Source organism: Lissotriton vulgaris, unplaced genomic scaffold (assembly GCF_964263255.1).
Source record: "Lissotriton vulgaris unplaced genomic scaffold, aLisVul1.2 SCAFFOLD_690, whole genome shotgun sequence".
Taxonomy (NCBI): domain Eukaryota; kingdom Metazoa; phylum Chordata; class Amphibia; order Caudata; family Salamandridae; genus Lissotriton; species Lissotriton vulgaris.
In genome coordinates this window covers 668054-694977 of record NW_028248208.1, presented here as the reverse complement: position 1 = coordinate 694977, position 26924 = coordinate 668054, and the positions used below count along the sequence as shown (strand labels likewise).

The following is a 26924-nucleotide window of genomic DNA, read 5'->3' as shown; positions in this document are numbered from 1 at the left end:
TTTGTGAGCCCAAGACCCGCCGTGGCGGGGAATTGAACCCTGGTCCCGGGCTAGACCTCTGCATCAGGGTCTGCCGCTCTAATCATTGAGCCACACTTCTCCACTTCTCTCTTGTTGATGCATTGCCATGAGTGTTCCCGACAGTTACGTTCCTGGTGCAGTTGGGTGTGTGGTGAATAAATCTTACCCTTAGCCTACCGATGACACAAGAGTTTGATTACCACATAGACATTGCCTCTGGTGGGGGGAGGGGTACACAGTGCCCACTCTCATGGACTATTCACCAGAATGTAACGTGGCCAAGTATTACCCTTTGGAAAAAGTAGTTCTGTGTTCATCAGACTTAAACTGTTTAGTACTAGGCAAATCCTCCTCTCTCTGTGCCTCTGTCTCCTTATCTGACAATGTATGTACCTAGAAGGAGGCTGGATGGAAGAAATAAACATGAAAGGCACGTTCCTAGCTCAAACCACCAGCATGGAATTCATTCACTCGTTCAGAGCTGCTTAACTGCAGGTCTCCGCACTGCATATCAGCATCTCTAAAGGCAAACACTGTTGAAGCAAAAGGAGGGGCAGAGCCCTATGATTCTCTAGAGCCTAGGCCGCTCACTAGAAAACGACGACGAAGGACAGGACAGGACGCTAATAGGATAAACCGATCCAACTCAAATATGAGGTCAACGTATTATTTATCGCCTTAATGGTGCAAAAGTCACTCTGGAATGAAATCAATACTATTCGAATAATCAATGTTCGATTTATAATAGAGTGATTCAGAAAAGGGAGTGGTGATGAACAGAGTGTCTGAATTAAGCAGACCACTTTTACCCAGTCCAAAGATCAGGGCTTGATCCATCACCGTTTTTTAGCTCACTGCACCATCCCAGCTCAGAACTTGGCTATATGCAAATTAGTCTGACCCTGGCCCAGTGCATCATGGGAACAGGGCAGACCACACTACCAAGCCAATTCTTATACTGGGAAGGAAACAAGCTACCGGGGACCGGTTTCTGGCATTTCAGCCGTCTTCGGCCCGGCTTGCTTGAATCCTGATGGTGCAATGAGCAAGGGACTCACATCTGAGTATACCCTTCCACGCTTATGGTGGACAAAAATAATTCAGAAAAGGGGGTGGTGATGAACAGAGTGTCTGAATTAAGCAGACCACTCTTACCCAGTCCAAAGATCAGGGCTAGATCCATCACCGTTTTTTAGCTCACTGCACTTTCTGGTGAAGAATTGGCTTGGTAGTTTAGTCTGCCCTGTTCCCATGATGCACTGGGCCAGGGACAGACTGATTTGCATATAGCCAGGTTCCGAGCTGGGATGGTGCAGTGAGATAAATAACGGTGATGGATCAAGCCCTGATCTTTGGACTGGGTAAGAGTGGTCTGCTTAATTCAGACACTCTGTTCATCACCACCCCTTTTCTGAATCGTTTTTGGCCACTATAGGTGTGGCAGGGTATACTCAGACATGAGTCCCTTTCTCACTGCACCATCAGGATTCAAGCAAGCCGGGCCGAAGAAGGCTGAAATGCCAGAAACCGGTCCCCGGTAGCTTGTCTCCTTTCTGGTGAAGAATTGGCTTGGTAGCTTTGTCTGCCCTGTTCCCATGATGCACTGGGCCAGGGACAGACTGATTTGCATATAGCCAGGTTCTGAGCTGGGATGGTGCAGTGAGATAAATAACGGTGATGGATCAAGCCCTGATCTTTGGACTGGGTAAGAGTGGTCTGCTTAATTCAGACACTCTGTTCATCACCACCCCTTTTCTGAATCGATTTATAATAGAGGCCTTGCTGTGCTGCAATAAAGGAAATCAGCGGCAACAATAGCTATTCTCACAACAAAGTGTACTTATTTCAAGTTAGGTTTGCATATTTTACAAGAAGGGGATAAAGAGACAACTGATAGACAACATTATAAAGTTTACCGACTTGCTTTTTAAAGGTTTCTGGTACTTTTAGAACCACACAAAGGTTAAGGAAAAGCAGAAGTATCAAGTTAGAGAGTGTATCCGCAATGATGAACAATAACCCCTTATTAATAGTGACCACATAACAACAGTCTCCAGGTAGGAGTGCCTAATTACAAAAGACCTGCTAATACGGTGAACGACTACAGTGACTATGACATTGGTCTATCAAAACATTTGAATTCTGCGTTTGTTCTTTTCATTAGGTGTTGATCCTGGAAGATATAGGCTGATGGGTTTCGGGCTTGTGCTTTATGCACGCTTCAGGAATTTGCAGAACGAATGTCACCCAAACATCGCACCATTTGAGGAGGCCATTGGGGTGAGAGTTGGTCGCTTAAAATGAAGCGCCATTATAAAAGAACTGTTCGAAGAAGCACTGGGGTTACCAGCTTCTCAAAAGGGCATGTCCTCTGTTTAGATAGCGGTCTAGAGGGCCAGAGACCTGGGTGGGGCCATCAATGTAAGCAATTGCCCGGAACCGCCATGGCTAACTTGTAACTCCTGGGTCAGTTTGCTTGTTTGGTGGCTGCAAAGAATCGTAGTATGCTGATATGGTTGGGTTGCTAACACGATCCACAAACTGGCATGTGGACACTCACTTCGGGATCCTTGCTGCCTGGCAGCTCCTGCCACCCAACGAGCAGGACTTTTATAGCTGAGATGTGTGCACCCAGGCAGGCTGTTCCAGTTGTGCTGGCATCACCGAGCTGCACTAGATGAGTGCAGACAATGGAGCAGACCTGAGGGCGCGACAAACCTGGAGGTTCACGGTGACAAAGAGTAATTCTTTTTAAGATTACTGTGAGGGTGTTACCAGTACTTCTTTAATGCAGTATTTTCATGGAAACCTTAAAAAAAGGTTAACACTAGCTACAGTATGATTGCGGTAACTAAACATGTAACATCTGATAGCACAGTAAGAATTTACACTTTTTCTCTTTTTACAAATTAGGCTCGACTGATCTTATACTCTGTACAGCCCATCCTATAATTTGTGTAGCCTATTTTATATTTAGTTTAATTCTTTCTTTAAACTATTGGCTTTCCTATTCAAAGTGCTGTCTCTCACGGGCAGACGTCACAGCACTGTAAAAATATACAAGTCACTATTCCCTAGTGCGCCAACCAGGATTCAAATTAGCGACCCTCCAGTTTGAGACGAAGACATCAGAAATTATAACACTAAGCCCAGTGCCCCAGGCGATCTGAATGGAGTCTGAGTTGAGCCCATTTACGTAAACGCAGGCCATAGGCTGTGTGCCCAGCAGCTTCATACGTGATCTCAAACTCCCTGACATACCAAGCAGCCTAAACGTCTCGATCATAAAAGGCTACTCCAGGGAGTCAAACGCCTTATCGGCATCAGCTGACTTCATGTTTGGGTTTACCTAATGCAGCACTGCGAATACTGCGAATACCGTCCGTAGATGAACCGCTGTGGATTTATGTGGGGCAAATCCCAACTCTACAGGGGAGACTATTTTCTCAAGTAGGAGGGATAGCCGAGTCGCATCACCTCAGGCAGGAATTTATTATCACTGTTACGCAGTGGCAGAGGGCGATTAGATGTACACTTACAGGGTCTTTTCCAGGCTTAGAGGGCACTGATATGACTGCATCACTTATAGATGCCAGCGACACACCGCCCTTCAATGCCTCGGCATAGACCTCCTGGATAGGCCGCACCTCGACTGCACCCCCAGCCCAGGACAGGCCTCAACTCCTCTGCACCCCCTGAACAGGTCTCACCTCCTCCGCACAGTACAGGCCTCACCTCTTCTGCACCCCCTGGACAGGTGTCAGGGTGCAGAAAAAAAGGAATCAAAGCTCTTCTTTGTCTCGTAGTATCTGCCATTGAACCGGCATTGCAAAGATCACCCGCTCGCAAAATGTCGTGGGTGATTATAGCACGGAACCGGGCATTCTCCTCTGTACTACCAACAGGGAGGACCGCGGTGGAAGTTGCCGGTCTAGTCCTCAGTTCCTGGACACAGGTGTGAGGTCTAGACCAGCTGTGAAGTGCGCCGGTTGATTTTAGAATGAGGCACTTCACCAACGGATTTTCAGAGATTAGTCATGTTCTTTCTGTAGTCTATTTAGATAGAAAGAGTGCAATTTTGTGCCAGGCTTAGGTGCAGGTTAGAGCACTTCGATCCGTCGGTTAGTTAGTTCGGTAATTTAGAGATAGAGAGAAATACCAATTTAAAGTAAATATGAAAAAAGAAATATAAAGAGAAGAATTAATACTTACCCATTGAATACTTCAGTTCCTGATTTCTTCGTTGCTTGGTTGACGGCGGAGGCTCCAGAAGGTTTCTAAGGGAGAAGTAAGGAGAATTCAGAAGATAAGAAAGTAAGGCAGAGAGTGAATGAACGAATGAGTGAAAAAGAATAAATGAATTCACAGAGTTAAAGGGTGCTACAATGTTGTTTATAATGCAGGTTACCAAAGAATAAAATACTTATATTGAAGAATAGATGAGGAGTAAAAGCCATAGGCACTCTGGGGAAGGAAATACAGAGAGAGAGAGAGAGAGAGAGAGAGAGAGAGAGAGAGAGAGAGAGAGTAAGAAAGTGGAGAAGGAATTGAAGGAAATTAGTAATGGTGTGCTTTTCTGGTGCATCGATTTCCACTCATGCTTGAAGAGAGCAGCGCGAGCAAGGCGCTGGGCGGCGTGTTGTGGAAAGCCTCATTTTAAAAACTGCTTTGTGTTTATTTTTTACGTGTACTGTGACTTTGACAACTCCAGTAGCGTGTGCAATTTTAAAAAACTTATTTTCTGGCGGGAGCATGTAATTTCATCTGCGGGGATACATACACTGTTAGGCTGGTTGTACAAGCTTTCTGGCCCCTTGTAGTGTCCCGGTCCGTCCCCGTTCCACCACGGCTTTTGTGTGCCGCTTGAGCGGAGGGACGCGACTCCTCCCACCCACAGCATACAGCCTTTAAAAGGTGCCTTCAATCCCGCCACGCTTGGTGAGAGCAGTGCGAGCAAGGCGCTGGGCGGCGTGTTGTGGAAAGCCTCATTTTAAAAACTGCTTTGTGTTTATTTTTTACGTGTACTGTGACTTTGACAACTCCCGTAGCGTGTGCAATTTAAAAAAACGTATTTTCTGGCGGGAGCATGTAATTTCATCTGCGGGGATACATACACTGTTAGGCTGGTTGTACAAGCTTTCTGGCCCCTTGTAGTGTCCCGGTCCGTCCCCGTTCCGCCACGGCTTTTGTGTGCCGCTTGAGCGGAGGGACGCGACTCCTCCCACCCACAGCATACAGCCTTCAAAAGGTGCCTTCAATCCCGCCGCACTTGGTGAGAGCAGCGCGAGCAAGGCGCTGGGCGGCGTGTTGTGGAAAGCTTCATTTTAAAAACTGCTTTGTGTTTATTTTTTACGTGTACTGTGACTTTGACAACTCCAGTAGCGTGTGCAATTTTAAAAAACGTATTTTCTGGTGGGAGCATGTAATTTCATCTGCGGGGATACATACACTGTTAGGCTGGTTGTACGAGCTTTCTGGCCCCTTGTAGTGTCCCGGTCCGTCCCTGTTCCGCCACGGCTTTTGTGTGCCGCTTGAGCGGAGGGACGAGACTCCTCCCACCCCCAGCATCACTTCCCGGCTAGGCTCTACTAGAGTCAATGTGCATCCGGCCGCGCAGCGGGCGCGGCGATGGCGCGACGAAGACGCGCCTAAGTTCAGCCCGTCTGCGCCCGTCCGCGGCCGGACTGGGGCCAAGGCCAGTTATGCTGCCCCATCGGGGTCCGAGCCTGTCAGGATCAGTTGGTCTAGGCAAGACTTGCTGGCCTTCGATCTAACAGGGCCGTGCAAAGCCCACTCCCTCGATCCTGAATCGTTCTCAGACTCGGTTACATGCCCAGACTGTGGAAGATGGTGGGATATGGCCGACCCTCCACAAGAGGCCATAGCGAAGGCATATATAGATCAGCCGGGCAAAGGTCTTAGAGCGGGACTTTTGAACTGTAGATCGATGCCCAAGCATAGCACTGATATTTGGCTACTCTTAGAGAGCCAGGAATGGGATGCCCTGTTCCTAACTGAGACTTGGTTGAATGAGCAGAATTTGACAGCCATTGCTCTAGCAGTACCACAGGGCTTTTCTATGTGTTTTTCTAACCGCGAGGATGGTAGGAGAGGGGGAGGCGTGGACTTAATCTTCAAGGACTGCTATACCTTGTCATCCGCCTCGCCAGTTCTCATTCCCAGGGTGGAATGTCTATACTTCTGCCTCCTTCTCAATCCTCAATTGGCTATTGCCGGGCTGGTGGTTTATCGCCCCCCGGATTGCTTAGACAGTAGCACTTTGCGACTTATTGATGCTATTGCCCAAAGCTCGCTGAAGCACGACCACTTCTAAGTTGTAGGAGATTTTAATATCCACATTGATAGCCAGGAAAGTTCACAGGCAGAACAACTCGTGGCCTCATTAAGTGCGGCGAATCTGATGCTTCAGAATAAAGGTCCCACACACAGAGCAGGGTACACACTTGACCTGATCTTTGCCACATTTAAGGATATACTGATGGAAGAAGCACAGCCATTGGTCTGGTCAGATCATTGGCTTATTCCCTTCTCAATAGTGGTAGAAGGCATAGTGCCCATTAAGGGCAAACGCTCGTATCTCAAGGGGCAATGGAAAAACCTTACCCCGGATATTATGGGCCCTATTCTGGCGCAAGCTCCGCCCAAATTTACTAATAATGTAAGCGCTGATGCGCTGGCTTTAAATCAATGGATTGGAGATATGGTGGAACAAGTGGCACCTGCTAAAAGGATGATGTCGCAGAGAGAATCACCAACAGCCCCGTGGTTTTCCGCCGAATTACTTCATCCTGGACTCCTCCCTCTCCATGACCAGACAAGTCAACGCCGTCTCCTCGTCGTGCTTCAACATTCTGCGCATGCTACGTAAGATCTTCCGGTGGATCCCCACCGAGACCAGAAAGACGGTCACCCAGGCCCTCGTCACCAGCCGACTGGACTACGGCAACTCCCTCTACGCCGGAACCACTGCCAAACTCCAGAAAAGACTCCAGCGGATCCAGTACACCTCAGCAAGACTCATCCTCGACATCCCCGACACAGCCACATCCCCGGACACCTGAGAGACCTGCACTGGCTCCCGGTCCACAAGAGAATCACCTTCCGTCTCCTCACCCACGCACACAAAGCCCTACACAACCAAGGCCCAAGATACCTCAACAGCCGCCTCAACTTCTACACTCCCAAACGTCAGCTTCGATCGACCAGCCATGCCCTCGCCGCCGTTCCCCGCATCCGAAGAGTCAACACAGGAGGAAGGGCCTTCTTCTACCTGGCCACCAAGACTTGGAACTCCATCCCGACCCACCTCCGCCTGACCCAAGACCACCTCGCCTTCAGGAAGCAACTCAAGACCTGGCTGTTCGAGCAGTAGCGGACCCCCCTCCCCAAGCGCCTTGAGACCCTCCGGGTGAGTAGTGCGCTATATAAATGCTTGATTGATTGATTGATTGCAACAGCCGAGAAGACCTGACCTGTCTGGCAGAGTTGGCGTTTCATCGGAACCCGCAATACTGTGGTGGATGTAGGATGGCTGATTGAAAACCGCACTGTGCAGAGTAACCGATTTTAGATTCCTGTTGCTGATAGCGCCGTGACATGTGAATTTGCGGAGCTAGGAGGGAGAAACTCACCGGCATTGGAGCGGCGGCGCCTGGTGGATTACGGCGCTCCCCACCTGAGCTTCTGACATGACACACCTGTGGCTGACTGGGCCGATCTGGGCTCAGCACGGCTTCCCGACTTTGCAGGCTCTGAGGGAAGCGACGGAGGGAAACGCCGGGAAAACGCCAGAAACGCTTACGTGTCTTGCAGCTTGGAATACTGGGTTTTTTGCAGGAGACCCAATTGCTTCATAGCACCGGGCGGTGTGACACTGCGAGGATTGCTGCGTTGAGTGGCATGGCAAGGCACAGAGTGTAAGCGGGTGCAGAGTGAGACTTTTGTGAGACCTTTGTTAGTCGGCAGACGGACTTTAAAGCACCAAAGGGTGAAGATATGGCTCCCAAAGGTACAATGGGGAAACAGAAAGCCGCAGAGGACCTTGGGGAAAACGGCGCTCCCAAAGAAGGGGGCAAAACTGGTACGAGCAAGAAGACCCAACCCAAAACACCAGTGGAGCCAGGGAAAGTGAAGGGAGCACAGCTAAGTGCCAATGCGATCACAACTGGGGGTGGGGCAGACAAGAATGGGGTGATCCCCTCTATCTTTGCAGCGGCAGCAGCGATAGAAATTGAGAGAGCTAAGGGGGCAAATGTAAAGGTTACAACTGCGGGCTCCCCCTCTAAAATTACTACTAACATCATGGAGAGTCAAGAACTTGGGGAGACCTCTGCCCTTGGTGCCGCTGGAGGCAAGGAGCAGGGACAGGAACAGGAACAGGCTCAACCCGATGCTGAGTCTGGTGACTTTTACTCCATGTCTGAAGCATCGTTGCCCTCGTCCTGTGAGGACTTAGCACCTCAATACGCCTTGCAAATTAGTTTGCAAGGTGGGAGCCCGGCAAGTAGTTTATGCCAGGAGGACTCCATTGACATTACAGAGGATAGCCCTTCTACTGTGCGTGACTTAAACATGGAAGTCTCAGATCATACAAGGAATGAAATAGGGACAGAGGAGTCCGCCGCCAAAGGGAGTACTGAGATTTCATTAAAACTGATTTATGAATCCATAATTTCACTGCGGGATGAGACTATGGAGGAGAGCCACAGAGTGCAGAGTATGTGTCGCAAGCTCCAAAATTCAGTCCGAAGGCTTGCAAAGTCACAAGCAGATGCAGCTAACAGGTTTAACGAGGCTGAGACTCGCATTTCTAGCTTGGAAGATGCAGTAGAGCAGCAGAAAGGAGCTACAGAAGCGCTACAAGGGTTAAAGGAGGATACTCTCTGGAAACTGGTGGATTTTGAGAACAGGGCTCGTCGCAATAACCTGAGGGTCCTCCAACTCCCTGAAGGCAAAGAAGGCCAAGAAGCCTTCCCGGAACTTACAAAGTGGGACTGGGACAGGGAGGTCGAAAGAGCACATCGTTTTCCATTCAAATTGAAAGGGACTGCAGGTCAAGGAATGGAGAAAGGGGTAGAGAGAAATATGGGCAGGCCTAGGGCTCTATTAATCTCTTTTAATAGCTTTCTTGCCCGAGAAGAGGTATTCAAACTTGCAAGACCCGATAAAAGACGGCCTGGCCCAGGGTTTGAGTTTTTTGTAACCCCCGATTTCTGTAAATATTCGGTTGACAACCGATGGTAACTACGACAGTTAATTACTCCAATACAGGCCACGGGCGCTCAAGTGGTCCTTCTTAATCCTGCAAAGTTGAAGATCATTTAAGGAGCGAACATACTTCTTTACTAATGTGGGGCAGGCTAAGGAATTTTTAAGCAAGATTACCAGCCCAACCAGATAAATATTAATCACCGGGGCAGCAAGACAGAAGGAATTCAGGGGGTATGTAGTCTTCGAATGAAGTGACAGAGTACTAATTTAAAAAAAAAAAAAATGTTGTGTTTGCTACAAGGCGTAATAGTTGCTAGGGATGCCGTATCTTTCCTTTCTTTAAGAAGATTTGTCGGGCACATAATCTATAGATAGGTTAAGGTCTCTCTGTAGTAGGAAGGAACGATTTCTTTCCTATTTTTTTTTTTAGGAGTGAACAGAGTTGTAGAGTAGCAGTCTTGTGGGGGGTGCGGGGACTTGCCAGTTACATCTACAGGACCATAAGTCCGAACGCCTCGTTATTGGGAAGGGTGGGCAAGGGGGTAGCTGGGTAGAGGGAGGGAAGGGTAGGTGGAGGGACTTGGTGGAGGGGTTAAAAGGGGACAAAAAATCCACACTTGCATTTCAAGATGGTACGGAACTTAATAAATAATATGGTAGGCAAATTGACAAAAAACTATTTGATGGTTTTTCTAAGGTTAAATGGGCCTATTCCTGCGGAATTTCTAGCTGAGCCTTATATCTACTATTAGAGACCTTCGAATATGCTCGCTAAACGTTTCTGGGCTAAACAACTTTAATAAACGAAGAAGAGTAGCGGCTGAGCTGCGCCATGTCGCTCCAGATGTGGTCTGCCTGCAAGAAACCCATTTCCCTTGGAATAAGCATCAAGTATTAGCAGAACTGGGGTTTATTATTTTAGCCTCGTCCCAACAATCTGGTATGACGCGGGGGGTAGCCATTTTGGTTACGATACGATGGAAAGCAACAGAAACATATGGTAGGTGGGGGATGGTTGAATGTGGGGGCAACATGGGAATTTTACAATATGTAATATCTATGGCTCTAATATAGATGACTCTGGGGTTCTGGACAAAGTGCATGTTGAACTTGCAACCTGGGCTACCTCCCTGATTATCTGCGGGGATATGAACATTAATTTAACAAAGTATGAGATTGATGGGGGAGTGAAGACTTACAAAGGCCGGAAGCCGCAGGTTTGCAGGGCCCTCCTTAATTTGTTAAAATATTACGGTCTGGTGGATGTTTGGAGCACCCTGTTTCCGATGGATCCTGGCTTTACTTTTTATTCTTATCCCCACCAAAAAAAAGTCAGATTGGACTACTTTTTTGTGGAAGTGCCCCACTTAGCCAAAGTGAAAATGCAGATTTATCCTAACATTTCGTCCGATCATACACCCATTGTTCTGTCAATTGTTGGTTGGGGGATATTTGCTATAATAAGGAAATTTACCTTTGATCGAAAATTATGCTACAATGAAGAGTTTATAGTTTATACGAAGATGTGGATAAGAGAATTTTTCAAGAATCATAAAAATTCGGCCCCAATCAACATTGTTTGGGATACATTTAAAGCCTGTTTTAGGGGAGAGGTCTTAAGTTTTGGGCTCGCCCGGCAAAGAAAGTTAAAAACAGACATGGAAAGGCTATATCAGGGATTACAATCAGCAGAAGAGAACTTAACAAGGGGGATAGCTACCCAGGGTGATGTGAAAACATTAGAGGTTGAGGTTGCAAAGAAAATGGCAAAAAAATTTGGTATGGGGGATAGCAAAAACGCAAGAAAATATTTGGCGCAACGCAAGATCTGCCATGAGTATGGTGAAGCAATAGGAAGACCTTTAGCGTAAAAATTGCGTATGAAGGATGCTAGTCGGAATATATCCTCTATGAAAGATAAAACAGGGACTCTAAAAACTAGACCCCAAGACATATTGGCTATTTTCCACAACTTTTATTCAGAATTGTATAAGACAGAACAAACTAATTTGGAGGAAATAGATCTTACTCTACTAGGAACACTTGCCAAGCTAGACCCACTAGTGGTGGATTTATTGGAGGCACCTCTATCAAAAGAGGAGGTAGCTATGGCAGTTAAAACGTTGGCAATGGGTAAAGCAGCAGGTCCTGACCAACTACCAGGGGAAATATACAAAACTTTTTTGGAGGAACTAAAAGAGATAATGCTAGACACATTCAGGGCTGCTCAAATTGGAGCTGCACGGAAATCATGGGATGAAGCCACTATAGTTGTTTTCAGTAAGAAGGGAAAAGAGACCGATCTTCCGGGGTCATATCGCCCCATATCACTTTTAAACTGTGATGGGAAGATTTATTCCAAAATTCTAGCAAACCGGATATCAAAAGTCATTACCTCACTAGTATTTGATGAGCAGCACGGCTTCATTCCAGGGAGAGGAACAGTGGCACATATCAACAAAGTTATTACTTTGTTTGATATAGCAGAGGTAGAGAAACGCAGTTTAGGGCTGATACTACTCGACGCTGAAAAAGCGTTCGACCGCGTGGAATGGAAGTATTTATAGTAGTTAATGGAGAATATGGGATTTCCTAGGAAGTTTATGACGGCATTGCAAATTTTATATGTGGCACCAACTGCTAGGATAGTGTCTATGGGAGCAACTTCAGACATAGTGCAGATAACTAGAGGTACAAGGCAGGGATGCCCTTCCTCTCCTCTGCTTTTTGCATTATATATAAATCCCTTTATTGGTATGCTCATTAGCAGCGAGGCTATCAAACCTTGCTATGTGCGCAATATCCCCCACACTGTTTTTGTCTTTGCAGATGATATTGCAGTGACTACAGAAGATCCGATTCTTGGATTGGGGGAAATTGAACACTTAGCCAAGATTTTCGGTTTATTGTCCGGCTATAAGTTAAATGCCACAAAAACATAGCTGGTGTGTTCTGAAACAGTGAAGGTCAATGATCCTAGAGAAAAGTAGTAGAAGCAACCTACTTGGGGGTTAAAATAAGGACCGCCATGTCGGAGGTAGTCTCAGCTAATTGGGTTACACTGTACAGAAATATAGCGGAATCCTTAGAGAAGTGGGGGAGGCTACATTTTACTTTAATCGGCCGAACCAATATATTAAAAATGAGTATATTACCAAATGTTCAATATCTTTTTAGATCCTTACCATTAGAAATACTACCAGCCCAAATTCAACAACTACAGGCTTTGTGTGCCAGATTCATATGGACTCCTGGTAAACCATGGAGAGCTATGCGGTTTATGACGCTACCAAAAGACAGGGGGGGGACTATCGGTTCCTGATTTTCCATTGTATTATTATGTCTGCTTTCTGCAAAAGATGCATATTTTATTGATGGGAGGTGAAGAGGGAATTAATGTAACAACGTTAAGCTCCAATATCTCTATATATCATTTAACCCTGGGAATGGCAGCAAATCGGAGTTTGTTCAGGGAGATAGAATGGAGCTATTACAAAAGAGTGAAGTTTAAGACGGTAGTAGCAGCCAGTAAAATTTGGAAGAAAGTACGCAAATGAATCGACTTAGGAACTATAACTTGTTATTCCCCATTAAACGCGATAAAATTGCTCCCAGCTATTTGTGGTGATAGTGTGGCGAGGACCTGGCATGCTAAAGGGATTAAGATGCTAGGTGATTTGTATGATCAAAGTGGAACTTTCAAACAGTTCTCATCCCTTTCACAGGTTTATGGCATACCACAAACACAGTTTTTTAAGTATTTACAAATCAGGGATTTTTTAGTTAAAAAGAACTTAAAACTGATATCTAACCCTTTGATGGAGGCTCTAAAGGCTCACAGTAGAATTGGTGGATTGTACAAAATCTTAAATTCGAGAAAGAAGGATGACTTGGAAAAACATATGGCACATTGGGTAGAAACTCTTGGTGAGAATGAAATAGATATATCAATAGAGGAAGCGATTGTAAGAGCTAGGGAAGTTCTTATGTCAGCAAATTTACAAGTACAGTTTTTTAAAACTATATTCAGGTTATATTATACACCCGCGCGGATGAAAAAATGGGGTAGCAGTTACGATGGCAAATGTTTCCAATGTGTTTCATCCGATGCGGATATAGATCATATTTTTTATACTTGTGTTAAATTGCTTCCTTTCATACAAGCTATGGAAAGATTTTTATCTGATATACTAGAGACACCTGTTCGGATAACCCCAGCTTTGATGTTGTTAGGGATGGGCCAGGATGTTTCAAAGGGGGGTAGTTTATATAAGTTCAGATATTTTTTATTTGTTGCAATGACTTTGCCCGCTTATGTATAGCGGGGGACTGGCTGTGCCAGAAGCCTCCAAGATTTGAGGTGTGAAGGGCCAAGTTATATAGAATTTCAAGTTTGGAATTTAGTCTATATTCGCTAAAGGGGGCACGAAAACGGAAATTGGGTCTTATGAGTTGGGAGCAATTCTTGGCCCATATGAATAATTGAGAATACTAATCTGTAAAGTACAAGGAATTATGGAAGGTATAAAGACTAACAACTGTGGAAATGCAACATGACAACTATATTTTTTAAGCTAAAGTGAAAAAAATGGGGATTTTGCAATGATAAGGCAAATTAATCTTTCCCAGCAGATTATTTACATTTATGTTCTTTTTTGCGTATTTTTCTTGATGGACTCTAACGAAAAGGCCCAGCTGGATAAAACAATGTATGATAATCATCTAAGCATTATATATGGAAATTGTGTATTGTCAAATGTCTATCATGTCTTGGAAGTGTGGAAAGAAAATTAAAAAAATAAAAAACAAAGTATGGATTATATGAGTACCAAGTGATGCCCTGCAGTTTGAGCAACGCTCCTGCAGCGTTCCAGTACTTCATTAATGATGTCCTGAAGGAGTTCATTGATCAATGCGCGATTGTTTACATCAAAAACATTTTGATTTATTCCTCATCAGAAGAAGATCGGCAACAGGTCAAAAGAGTTTTGCATTGCCTGAAGGAAAGTGAGCTTTACGTAAAACTTGAAAAATGCGCTTTTGGAGTAAAACCTGTGGATTTCTTGGGATTTGTAATTGCCCCAGAAGGTCTTACCATGGATGCTAAAAAGAATGAGGCGTTCTTAAATCGGCCTCCTCCAACCTCTGTTTATGTTTATGTTTACAGATTTGTAAAGCGCATGGCTGCCCATGAGCGTCCCAGCGCTAGTGATAGAGCAGAAGAGGCTGAAAGGGGGAAGATTAAGGGAACAGCCATGTCTTAAGAAGTTTGCGAAATGAAAGCAGTTCGGGCTGGGACCGGATGTGTAATGGCAGTGCGTTCCACAGTTTGGAGGCATTATATGAAAAGAGACGGCCTCCAGATCGAGCCCTCTTGATCCTGGGTATTGACGTCAGGTGTAGGTGTGTGGAACGGAGGGTTCTATGTGTTTTGTGGGGAACAACAAGGTCCTTTAGAATGAGAGGGGCCTTCCCATGCAGGATTTTATGAGTGGTACAAAGGGCCTTAAAGTGCACCCTTTCTTGAATAGGGAGCCAGTGGAGTGACTTAAGGGCTGGTTTGGCTGAGCAACGGCTGTTCGGGCCCGTGAGAAGTCAGGCAGCAAAGTTTTGCACAACCTGAAGCTTTGCCATCACTTTGTTGGGGGCCCCGAGGTACAGGGCATTGCCGTAGTCTAAACGGGACAGTACCAGACCTTTGATCAGCAGCTTTCGGGATTGAGTGGGGGGTAAGGGTAAACATTTTCAGGAAGTGCGCAAGAGGCCATACCAGGTCCCAGCAGTTTTTCTGGCTTGGGTGGTAAAGGTGAGGCCTTCGTCCAGCCAAATCCCCAGACTTTTAATTTTACACTTAGGGATTGGGGGTGTACCCAAGCAGAGAGGGAGGCCACAAGTTCTCTGGGCAATAGTGTGATCGGTTGCCCATAACCAAGATCTCCGTCTTGTCACCATTTAGCTTCAGATGGGACCTGTCCATCCATTTGGTAATGTCCCCAAGACAGGAATAGAGATTGATAGGGGAATGGTCGTGCTGACTTAGGGATACAACCAACTGGGTATCATCTGCATAGGTTAATAACTTGATACCGAATGGGGTGACAATCTTCTCAAGGGGGGACATGTAAACGTTAAAAAGGGTTGGGCTCAGGGAAGAGCCCTGAGGAACACCACAGTGTACAGGTGTTATTTTAGAAGTGAAATTACCATCCGCCACCTGAAAAGACCGGCCGTTCAAAAAGGATTCCAGCCAGGACAGGGTAGACCCTGAAATGCCCAGACCCTCAAGTCTGTGGACCAGGGTAAGATGGTTAACGGTGTCGAATGCCACACTCAGATCCAGGAGGATCACTGCCACTGATCCTACTGAATCTATGATCTTTCTGGCTTCTTCTACTACCGCAACCATTGCAGTCTCCGTGCTCTGGCCCGGCCTGAATCCCGTCTGTGAGGATTTAAGTATGAAATACAGAGCTTCATCGGGTTTGCAAATTTCTATTGCAGATTCATTCGAGAATTTTCCCTGAAGGTACCTCAAATTACTAAATTGCTATGGAAAGGAGTACCTTTTTAATAGTCGGCCGAGGCAGAAGATGCTTTCCAGTTCTTAAAGAAGAGTTTTACCACTGCGCCAATTCTGCTGCATGCGTATCCTACCCAACCGTTTTACTGATGCTTCTGAACAGGCCATCGGAGGGGTACTTTCACAGAGACACTAAGAGACCGAACAGTTGCGTCCGGTGGCATATTACTCTAGAAAATTGCAACCAGCGGAAATAAGTGATACTATTTCAGATAAAGAACTCCTCGCTTTTAAAGATGCCTTCCAAGAATGGCGACATTACCTTCTCAGAGCAAAACATGTGGTGCATATGCTCTCCCTATTATAAATTAATGTATTAATCAGTGGTTCCATGTTTGGCTATTTGGGTTACTTATCAGACCCTAGTCTAGTGCACTAAGTGTGCCCGGGGCGTGTAAATCCAAATGCTGCTGTTGGGCTTGCAGCACTGGTTGTGCCACCCACAGAAGCAGCCATGTAAAATGTGTCTAAGGTCTGCCATTGCAGAGCCTGTGAGCTGGTACTGTCATGCTGACTGGGCAAGTGCACCCACTTGCCAGTCCCTAAACCTTCCCTTTTCTTCAGATCAGACACCCCTAAGGCAGGCAGGGTGCATTGTAAGTATAAGGTAGGGAAAGCCCTGATATGTGTGGCATGTCCTAATAGTGAATTACAGCCATTTTCGTTTTTCATTATTGCAAGGCTACCTGTTCTCCATAGTCCAGAATGGGCTGTTAGACTTGTTACATTTTATAATCCTAACAGACCCCGAGAACATGGTAAAAAATGGAGTTTGGTGATAGTATGAATGAACTCAGAATAATAAAATACATCTTTTAGTGAAGTTGGTTTTAATATTCTGTGTTTGCAAATACCACTTTTAGAAAGTAGGTATTTGCTTGCCTAACCTTTCAAGCCTGCCACTGCTAGGTTGTGTATTCCTTTGTCTGGTTTTGTGAGTGACAGGGCTGGGGGCTTCCAAGAGACAGGATGAGTCACCCAGTGGTGAATGGAGAGATCTGCATCTAGATGGGAGGGAAGAGTTGCACCTGAACTCTGAATAGGGCTGTGCTTGCCTTCGACAATGCTGGCTCCACCTCCTGGGGAGCGGCTGATGTGCATGCCCTGCACTGTGAAAGGAAAGGAGAAGTCTGGTAAACAGAGTGCTTCAGAACTCGTTTGGACTGGGCAAAGGCCCCTCTCCCCTCAGAGAACAAAGGATTTTGGGGTATAAATATTGGGACCCTGATCCCATGGAATTAGATCACTTTGGACTACAAGAAGAAACCTTTACTGAGGAGAGGAACCTGAAGAAACTGAGGAGAGACTATTCCCAAGCTGAAGTGCTGCTTGCTGGATTGGCCTGCAGTGGTTGCCTGACTGCCAAAGGAAGGAGAAAGGAACTTTGTGTACTTTGCTTTCAACTTGTGAAGAATCTCCAAGTGCTTGGAAAAGAGCTAGCCTCCTGCTGAAGTCTCAGGGACAACAGACTTCAACCCCAGCTCCCCAGAGTTTTTGTGGAAGTACCTGCTGCTGTTTCGGGTCTTCTGAGGAAATGCGTGTCGCAAGGAGCTGGAAGCGCGACTCAACGAGAAGAAGCGTGTCGCCGTCACTGTGCCTGCCATCGCAACTCCGAAGGAGGGTGTTTCCGCTGGAACTCTCGCACTGCACCGCATTGGAGAGAAGCGTGCCGAAACGAAGAGGAATCGTGTCACCGTCGCTGCTGCTGCCGTCGCAACTCTGAAGGAGGGTGTCGCCGCTGTAGTTGTCGCACTGCAACGCATCAGGAAAAGAATCTCGCAACGAGGTCGGAGCGTGTCACCGTCGCTATGCCTGCCGTCACAACTCCGAAGGAGGTTGTCGCTGCTGGAACAGTTGAATTGCACTGCATCGATCAAGAGCACCTCGCATCCCCTGTAGTTGACGCACTGCACCGCATCAGGAAAAGAATCTCGCAATGAGGTCGGAGCGTGTTGCCGTCACTGTGCCTGCCGTCGCAACTCCGAAGGAGGGTATCGCCACTGGAACTGTTGCATTGCACCGCATCGACCAAGAGCACCTCGCATCCCCCGAGAAGCGCGCCGCCATTGGAGCTGCTGCCGTCGCATCTTGGATGTCGCCGCTGTAGTTGTCGCATCGTGTGGAAGCTCCACGTATCGTGGGAGAAGAAGGTTGCCGCTGAAGCTGCTGCCGTCGTATCTTGGATGTCGCCGCTGTAGTCCACGCATCTAACCGAGAACTTCTCGCATCCCCGAGAAGCATGCTTCATCTGGAAGATCTTCACGTCTTTATTTCTTTGCACCTGAACTTTGTCACATTTCCCATCACTGCGACATTGCTTTTTCGTGGAAGCGCAACGCAACCTAAGGTACATTGACGCAGAGTGTCGCATCTAAGAACTGAACTGAACTAAGCTTAAATCTACCATCTAAAGTAATCAGAGTGTGTAGTTTTGTCGTTTATGGTCTTGTGGTAACTCCATATAAAGTCTACTTATTTTTTATATAAAATCTGAGTGGTGTCCATTTGTAGTGTTGTCACTGAGTTACTGTATGTGGTCACAACTGCTTAACTTACAACGCCTCTGAATTAAGCCTTCACTGCTCTTGCCAAGCTACCTAGAGGGTGAGCAGGGGTTATTTTAGGAGTGTATTCCCCTTGTCCTGACTAGAGGAGAGGGTCCCTGCTTGTCACAAGTACCTACCTGAGCCAACCAGAGACCCCCATATCTAACAGAGATCAAAAGATAGTTCCTGAAACTAAGATCATTGGAGCCACTAGTGAGAAAACTCTCGTAGACAAGGTCAATGAAGCCTTAACTTCTGAAGAAATGCAGACCTGGGCAGAGAAGGAGTCAACTCGAGAAATTGTTGATGGATTACTGTTTCATTCCAAGGCCTTGTACTTACCAATCAAAGAACTTCAACAACAAGCATTGATCGACTGTCATGACAGTCCATTGGCTTGTCACCCTGGAATCCATCAAACTGAGGAGTTGTTAAGGAGACAGTTTTGGTGGCCAGGGTTGTCCAAAGATGTTCGAGTTTATGTGGAAGGCTGTGAGATTTGTGCAATGGGGAAGAAAGATAAGCTGGCTCCTCAGGGTTTATTGAGACCTTTGCCTACCCCACCATTTCCCTGGCACACTGTGACTATGGATTTGATTGTTGAATTGCCTTCTAGTCAGGGATTCAGTTCAATATTAGTCATAGAAGCAGCCTTTTCAAAAAAGGAGCATTTTGTTGCCCTGAAAGGGAAGTCATCTGCAAAACAAATAGTCACACAATTCAATCAAAGTGTTATTAAGATACATGGCATTCCAAAGGTTTTGATCACAGATCGTGGATCTCAATTTCTATCCCATTTTTGGAAAGCTTACTCAAGGGGTTTGGGAATTGAGACATGTTATTAAACGAGTTTTAATCCACAAACAGATGGTCAAACCGAAAGGGACAATCAAGAGTTAGAAAAGTATCTCATACTGTTTCTCTTGGATCAAGAGGGAGAGTGGCCTGATCTTCTTTGGACTGCAGAGTTTGCACATAATAATGCTAAGAATGCCTATACTGGTTTTTCCCCTTTCTACTTGAATTATGGAAGGCATCCAAATTCTGTGTTTTCCTCTAAAGAAGTGTCGGTGCCTGCAGCACAAAACTTTGTACAGCATCTTAGCAAGGTACACGAGTCTGCCACCAAGAACTTAATGAAAGCTAAGGAACGCTACAAGCAAAGTGCAGATAAAAAAAGAAGACCTGAACTAGATTTGAGTACAGGGGACAGGGTTTGGTTAAGCACAAGAAACCTAAAGCTTAAAGGAAATAGAAAGTTTCAAACCCGATTTATAGATCCATTTCTTGTGGAGCAAGTAGTAAATCCAATGACTTTCAAACTAAAACTACCAACACAGCTAAAAAAACACCCAGTGTTCCATGTTTCACATCTTAAAAAGGTTTCACCCCATTTGAAAGAATTGAGAAACAGAGAACCTATTTTAGTGGAAGGACAAGAAGAATTTGAATTTAAAACAATCCTAGTTTCAAAGTCCATTCGAGGGAAAATCTTCTATCTTGTAGACTGGAAGGGTTTTGGCCCAGAGGATAGGTCAAGGGTGGAACAATCAGATGTTCATGCTCCCTGATTAACTAAGATTTTTCACTCGTAAAATCCTCACAAACCTCAGCCCGGAGGCTTAACCTTGCGAGGGGGTATTGTCATGGTGCAGGAAAAAGGAATCAAAGCTCTTATTTGTCCCGCAATCTGCCATTGAACCAGCATTGCAAAGATCACCCTCTCGCAAAAGGTCGCGGGTGATTATACTGTGGAACCGGGCATTCTCCCCTGTACAACCAACAGGAAGGACCGCGGTGGAATTTGCCGGTCTAATCCTTTTGTCCTGGACACGGGCGCAAGGTCTAGACAAGCTGTGAAGTACGCCGGTTGATTTTAGAACCGCGCACTCACCAATGGATTTTCTGTAGTCTAGTAAGATAAAAATAGTGCAGTTTTGTGCCAGGCTTAGGCGCAGGTCAGAGCGCTTCGTGCGTCGGTTAGTTAGGTAATTTAGAACTAAAGAGAAATACCAATTTAAAGTAAATAGAAAAAAAATGTAAATAGAAGAATTAATACTTACCCATTGAATACTTCAGTTCCTGATTTCTTCGTTGCTTGGATGACGGCGGAGGCTCCAGAAGGTTTCTAAGGGGGAAGTAACAAGAATTCAGAAGATATGAAAGTAAGGCAGAGAGTGAATGAACGAATGATTGAAAAAAAGTGAATGAACTCACAGAGTTAAAGGGTGCTAAAATGTTGTTTATAATGCAGGTTACCAAAGAATAAAATACTTATATTGTAGAATAGAAGAGGAGCAAAAGCCATAGGCACTCTGGGTAAGGAAATAGAGAGAGAAAGAGTAAGAAAGTGGAGAAGGAATTGAAGGAAATTAGTAATGGTGTGCTTTTCTTTTACAGCGATTTCTACTCATGCTTAAAGATAGAGAGGGAGTAAGAAAGGCAAAAAACGGTGTACGGCACAAAGTAAGAAGAAGAGTGGAAGAGCCCGAAGGTCAGGCAATCTCTTCTCTGTCCCATTACCCTTTTCCCCGGCTGGGTTCCCACAGCCACTAGTTAACTCTTCAGTTGGTGGCTGTGGGATAACCAGTGGTGGAATTTGAAAAATCTCATTGTTCTGCTCCTGGGAGTGTCTGCACTGTCAGTAAACAATACCCTTGACAACAGGCCTCGCCTCCTCTGCACCCCCTGGACAGGCCTCAACTCCTCTGCAACACCTTGGACAGGCTCACCTCTTCATGCACATCTCCTCTTCTCCCCAGGACAGGCCTCACCTCCTCTGCACACCTGGACAGGCCTCACCAAATCTAGACACCATGGACAGGCCTAACCTCGTCTGCACCCCATGGATAGGCCTCACCTCCCCAGCTCCCGCTGGAGAGGCATCTTCTCTGCACCCCTCAGGATAGACCTCACATCCTCTGCACCCCTGGATAGGCCTCTCCTCCTCTGTATCCAAGGACAGGCCTCACCTCCTCTTCCCCCAGGACAGGCCTCACCTCCTCTGCTACCCATGGACAGGCCTCACCTGCTCTGCTCCTCCTGGACAGGCCTCACCTCCTCACTTCCCCCTGGACAGAACTCACCTCTTCTGCAACCCCTGGATAGGCCTCACCTCCCCAGTTCCCGCTGGAGAGGCATCTTCTCTGCACCCCTCAGGACAGACCTCACCTCCTATGCACCCCTGGAGAGGCCTCCCCTCCTCTGTACCCCAGGACAGGCCTCACCTCCTCTGCTATCCATGGACAGGCCTCACCTCCTCTGGACCCCTGGACAGGCCTCATCTCCTCTGCACCCCTAGACAGGCCTCACCTCCTCTGCAGCCCTGAACAGGCCTCACCTCCTCCGCACCCCTGGACTGGCCTCACCTCCTCTGCACCCCTGGACAGGCCTCTCCTCCTCTGCAACCCTAGACAGGCTTCACCTGCTCTGCACCCCTGGACAGGCCTCGCTTCCTCTGCACCCCTAGACAGGCATCGCCTCCTCTGCCCCCTGGACAAGCCTCATCTCCTCTGCACCCCTGAACAGGCCTCTCCTCCTCTGCACCCTGGACGGGCCTCTTCTCCTCTGCACCCCTGGACGGACCTCACCTCTTCTAGACCCCTGGACAGGCCTCACCTTCTCTGCACCCCTGGACAGGCCTCACCTCCTCTGTACCCCTGGACATGCCTCACCTCTTCTGGACCCCTGGACAGGCCTCACCTCCTGTGCACCCCTGCACAGACCCCTCCTCCTCTGCCCCTCGTCTGGACAGGCCTCTCAGTGAAGGATTCTCATTAAGGACAGAGGAGCCCAGAGTTCATTCCACCCCATCCAGCGCCTCTGACTCCGCCCTGAGTCTCGGGGCGCTATGCACATCCCCTGAAGAAGACACTGCACCCATGGACAGGCCTCGCCTCCTCTGCACCCCTGGACAGGCCTCAGCTCTCATGCACCCCTGGAAAAGCCTTTCCTCCTCGGCACCCCTGGACAGGCCTCAGCTCCTTTGGACAGGCCTCTCCTCATCGGACCCCGTGGAGAGGCCTCTCCTCCTCTGCAGTCCTAGACAGGCCTCTCCTCCTCTTCTCCCCAGGACAGGTCTCACCTCCTCTGCACACCTGGACAGGCCTTACCAAATCTGGACCTCCTGGACAGGCGTAACCTCGTCTGCACCCCCTGGATAGGCCTCCCCTCCTCTGTACCCCAGGACAGGCCTCACCTACTCTGCTATCCATGGACAGGCCTCACCTCCTCTGGACCCCTGGACAGGCCTCATCTCCTCTGCACCCCTAGACAGGCCTTTCCTCCTCTGCACCCCCTTGAACAGACCTCTCCTCTGCACCCCATTGACAGTCCTCGACTCCTCTGCACCCCTGGACAGGCCTCACCTCCTCTGTACCCCTGGACTGAACTTTCCTCCTCTGCACCCCTGGATAGGCCTCACCGCCTCTGCCAACTCCAACGACATCACTCCCTCTCAAACCCTCTGCGACTCCCTAGCTTCATTCTTCCACGACAAAATCGCAGACATCCACAACAGCTTCGACAACCAACACGGAGACCAACCCACCCAACCTTCTGTCGCACCTTCACCCCCCTTGAACATGCTTAATGACAGGAACCCAATCTCCACTGAGGACACCATCCGCCTGATGAACTCCATCCACTCAGGATCCCCCACAGACCCTTGCCCTCACCACATCTTCAACAAAGCTGACTCCATCATAGCACCACACCTCCGAGACGTCATCAACTGCTCCCTCAACTCCGCCACCTTCCCGGAAAGCTGGAAACACGCCGAACTCAGCGCCCTTCTGAAAAAACCCACAGCTGACCCCACCGAACTCAAAAACTACTGCCCCATCTCGCTCCTTCCATTCCCGGTCAAAGTCATCGAGAAAGCTGTCAACAATCAGCTCGCCGCCTTCCTTGAAACCAACAAATCCCTCGACTCCTCACAGTCCGGCTTCCGAGCCAAACACAGCACTGAGACCGCACTCATCGCAGCAACAGACGACATTCGAACTCTACTGGACAATGGAGACACAGTCGCCCTCATCCTCCTCGACCTCTCCCCAGCCTTCGACACAGTCTGTCATAGCACCCTGTTACAACGCCTCAGAAACATCAGAATCCAAGGAAAAGCACTGGAATGGATCACCTCGTTCCTTGCCGGAAGAACTCAGAGAGTCCGCCTCCCACCATTCAAGTCAGAGGCCACTGAAGTCATTTGTGGCGTGCCACAAGGATCTTCACTCAGCCCCACCCTCTTCAATGTATACATGAGCCCCCTCGCGGCCATCGCACGCCAACACAACCTCAACATCATCTCCTACGCTGATGACACTCAACTGATCCTTTCACTCACCAAAGACCCTAACACCGCCAAAACCAACCTACATGATGGAATGAAAGAAGTAGCTGCGTGGATGAAGCACAGCCGTCTGAAACTGAACTCAGACAAAACAGAACTCCTTATCTTAGGTACCTCCCCCTCCGCCTGGGACGACTCTTGGTGGCCAGAGGCCCTTGGAAAAGCACCCATCCCGACGGACCACGCACGGAACCTGGGCGTCATCCTGGACTCCTCACTCTCGATGACCAGACAAGTCAACGCCGTTTCATCCTCTTGTTTCAACATTCTTCGCATGCTCAAAAAAAACATTTCGCTGGATCCCCACCGAAACTAGAAAAACGGTCACCCACGCACTGGTTACAAGCCGCCTGGACTACGGAAACACCCTATACGCCGGAACCACCGCAAAACTCCAGAAAAAACTCCAACGCATCCAGAACGCATCAGCCAGACTCATGCTAGACATCCCGCGTAAAGACCACATTTCTGATCACCTGAAAAACCTCCACTGGCTTCCCGTCAATAAGAGGATAACATTCCGCCTCCTAACCCACGCACACAAAGCACTTTACGAACTTGGACCCGAATGCCTCAACACACGACTTTCCTTCTACACCCCCTCCCGCCACAGGGGTGTGGAATTTTCCAAATAATCTACTTGTCCAAGGGACAAAATGCCACCGAGATCTACATGTCCTGTAAAATTCACTTGTCCCACCTACTCCCGTCCCACATCAAACATAAGGGCTCCAGCTGACAGAGAAACATTAGTGCTTCCATACTTATGAATAGGGCTCCCGGTTTTATGTGGTATTTATTTTTTTGACATTTCTGTCTGTATATTATCCATATTTATTTTTGACAACTTTATCTGTATTTATCCATATTTATTATGAGTTTTATGAAGAAAAAAAGCTGAAACTGGTATATTTCCGCATTTAACCAATAAAACCAATAAAAATGCAGTCATGCTTGAATGCCTGCCACATGCAGAAGATAAATCAAGCACTTATGTGAAAATATGCACATTTCAGTATCAGCTTTGTGCATATCTACTGCTGTGTAAGCCTCTTTACTAGTTCCTTTTTTTAAACCCCTGACCTATCAATTCACACAGTTATTGGCCTGGCAATCATTAAAAAGGGTATTTAGAATCACTCAAAAAGCAGCCAATTTCAGTTTTTATCAATATTTAAAAATAAAAACAGATAAGAAAATAAATGGTTTACTGTCTGTATTTATCTGTAAAAATCAGTAAAAATGGAAAGCAGGGAGTCTTATTCAAAAAGAAAAAGTTAGTTTGGTTGAAAAAAAATATTTGCCTAAGATCACACAATTTAAGCATGGAAGCTATTTTTTTTTTATTTATCAAGCCAGAACAGGTTCTCTTTCACAAAGAGTATCTAAATAGTTCCGGACTGTCAAGAATTCTGCCACATCACAAATAGCAGATAACTACTGTAAATAAACTCTGCACTCAAGCAGGATGTTGCATAATGTCACAACTAATTGCAACCAGTACTTACTTAACTCACTGCTTTAAAAAAAAACATGATCACTAATAATGAACATCTTTCGCCAACAAGCCACAGCTATCCAGAATACTGAACTATCCCAGAGCATGCAGACATATCACAAATAACGGACAGTCATCACAAACATATGATTCAAGTAAGACTGCAGGGATACAATCACCAAAAGAATCCTGGACTATGATTAAATAATATAACGTGAACGTGCATTTGCAGAGCTATTTGAGGCAGAACTGAAGTGCATTGCAGAGCTGTTAATAGAGGCCCAGCCCCCCTGTTTCACACAAGCACACACACACAGTCAGACTGATCTAGTTGTGTTCATTGGCAGAGCTCTGCATATCTATTTGTATACAGTAGCACATATCAAATGAACACACCACCAGAATTGAACTCCTGCTAAGTGAAATCAGCATTTTCTCTTCTTCTTTAATGCTAGTACCCTTCATATCTTCCTCACCATTTCCCGATTTCACTTGTTTCTAATATTCTAGCCCGAGTTATTTTAAGACATGACTACACTTGCATATGACTCACTGAAAGAGCATTTCTAATAAAAGAATGACTTTTTTTGCAGTTTAATAGCGCAAACTCTACCTAAACATATTGGAGCGCTTAGATGAGCGCCAGTTACATTACTACAAGGACACTTATTTATTTCTGAGTGTATCACTGTTGGCAGCTGCACGAGAAATATCAAATGATATGTGAACTTATGCAGAGGGGACATTATTCTGGCAGACGCCAATACAATATTAAGGCGATCATTATAGTCTTCACAGAGAAAAACAAAGTGGCTGCTAGAGGTACATCAGGTGCCTCCCTGTGATCCGCCTTAGGCATTCTCTGCTACACTTGGCGCACGGTGCAGCTGAAGTTGCAAAATTAAGTAAAACAATGTGTGGCTCACTGTGACAGTTGCTCCCCTTATACTCAGTTAGGCAGCTCCCTTCCGACCACATAAGCACACGCCTGCAGATAACTTTATTCCACTGTAGATCACGCCTGATATCACTGCATGCTCTCCTTTTGTCTCCACCTTCACTTACTTTCTCCTTCTGAGGTTTTTAATCTGTTACTGTATTCGATCCTCCTTCTTACCCCCCACCCAGTGCAGCGCTGTCTCACTTTGTCACGCCGGAACATTAAGCTGATTAATTGCCCAGCCAAAACACAAGCGCCTACATTGCCTCCTTGGTGGTGGAATTGGAGAGCCTTTCATGACCTTTTGCGATGGAGGGAGCGTTCTTCAGTGGAAATACTAATCCCGGTCACAAAGAGCTTTTACACCGGCAGCATTAGAACAGTGAGGCGGCTACTTTCGTTTTCTAAAATCGATGTATTTTTAACCCCCGCATGAAGTCCTGGCACTGATGTGTCGATGTGTGCAGTGCTCATGCTGCACGCAATTAACTAGCTTTCAAAGGAACAGTTAAGTCTCCTTTTACAATTACTAAAGATACACTGCAGCGACGATGCTGAGGCATTTGCAGTTCAAAAAAAATGTGCACAACGGGCTAAATTAATCCAGAAAAATAGGCACTGGCAAATTGAGCATTTTCTCTCACAAATGGGAAAGATATCGCTCATTTGTGAGAGGAATTGCCCAATCAGTGTCAGACCTCTGGTATGAAATGGACTTCTAATCCACTCTGCATACCAAAAGAAACGTGTGCAGT

General features: G+C 46.7%; 1 protein-coding gene across 1 annotated transcript in view; it reads right to left on the bottom strand.

Moving 5' to 3' along the window:
* LOC147664882 (uncharacterized) overlaps positions 1 to 26924 on the bottom strand; it is a 52322-nt gene that overhangs the window by 17265 nt on the left and 8133 nt on the right. Inside the window, exons 2-3 of the mRNA XM_086949923.1 lie at positions 20442 to 20506; positions 4234 to 4298 (exon numbers count right to left, since the gene is read on the bottom strand). The gene's annotated coding sequence lies outside the window, so the exon portion shown is untranslated. The remainder of the gene's footprint in view (positions 1 to 4233; positions 4299 to 20441; positions 20507 to 26924) is intronic.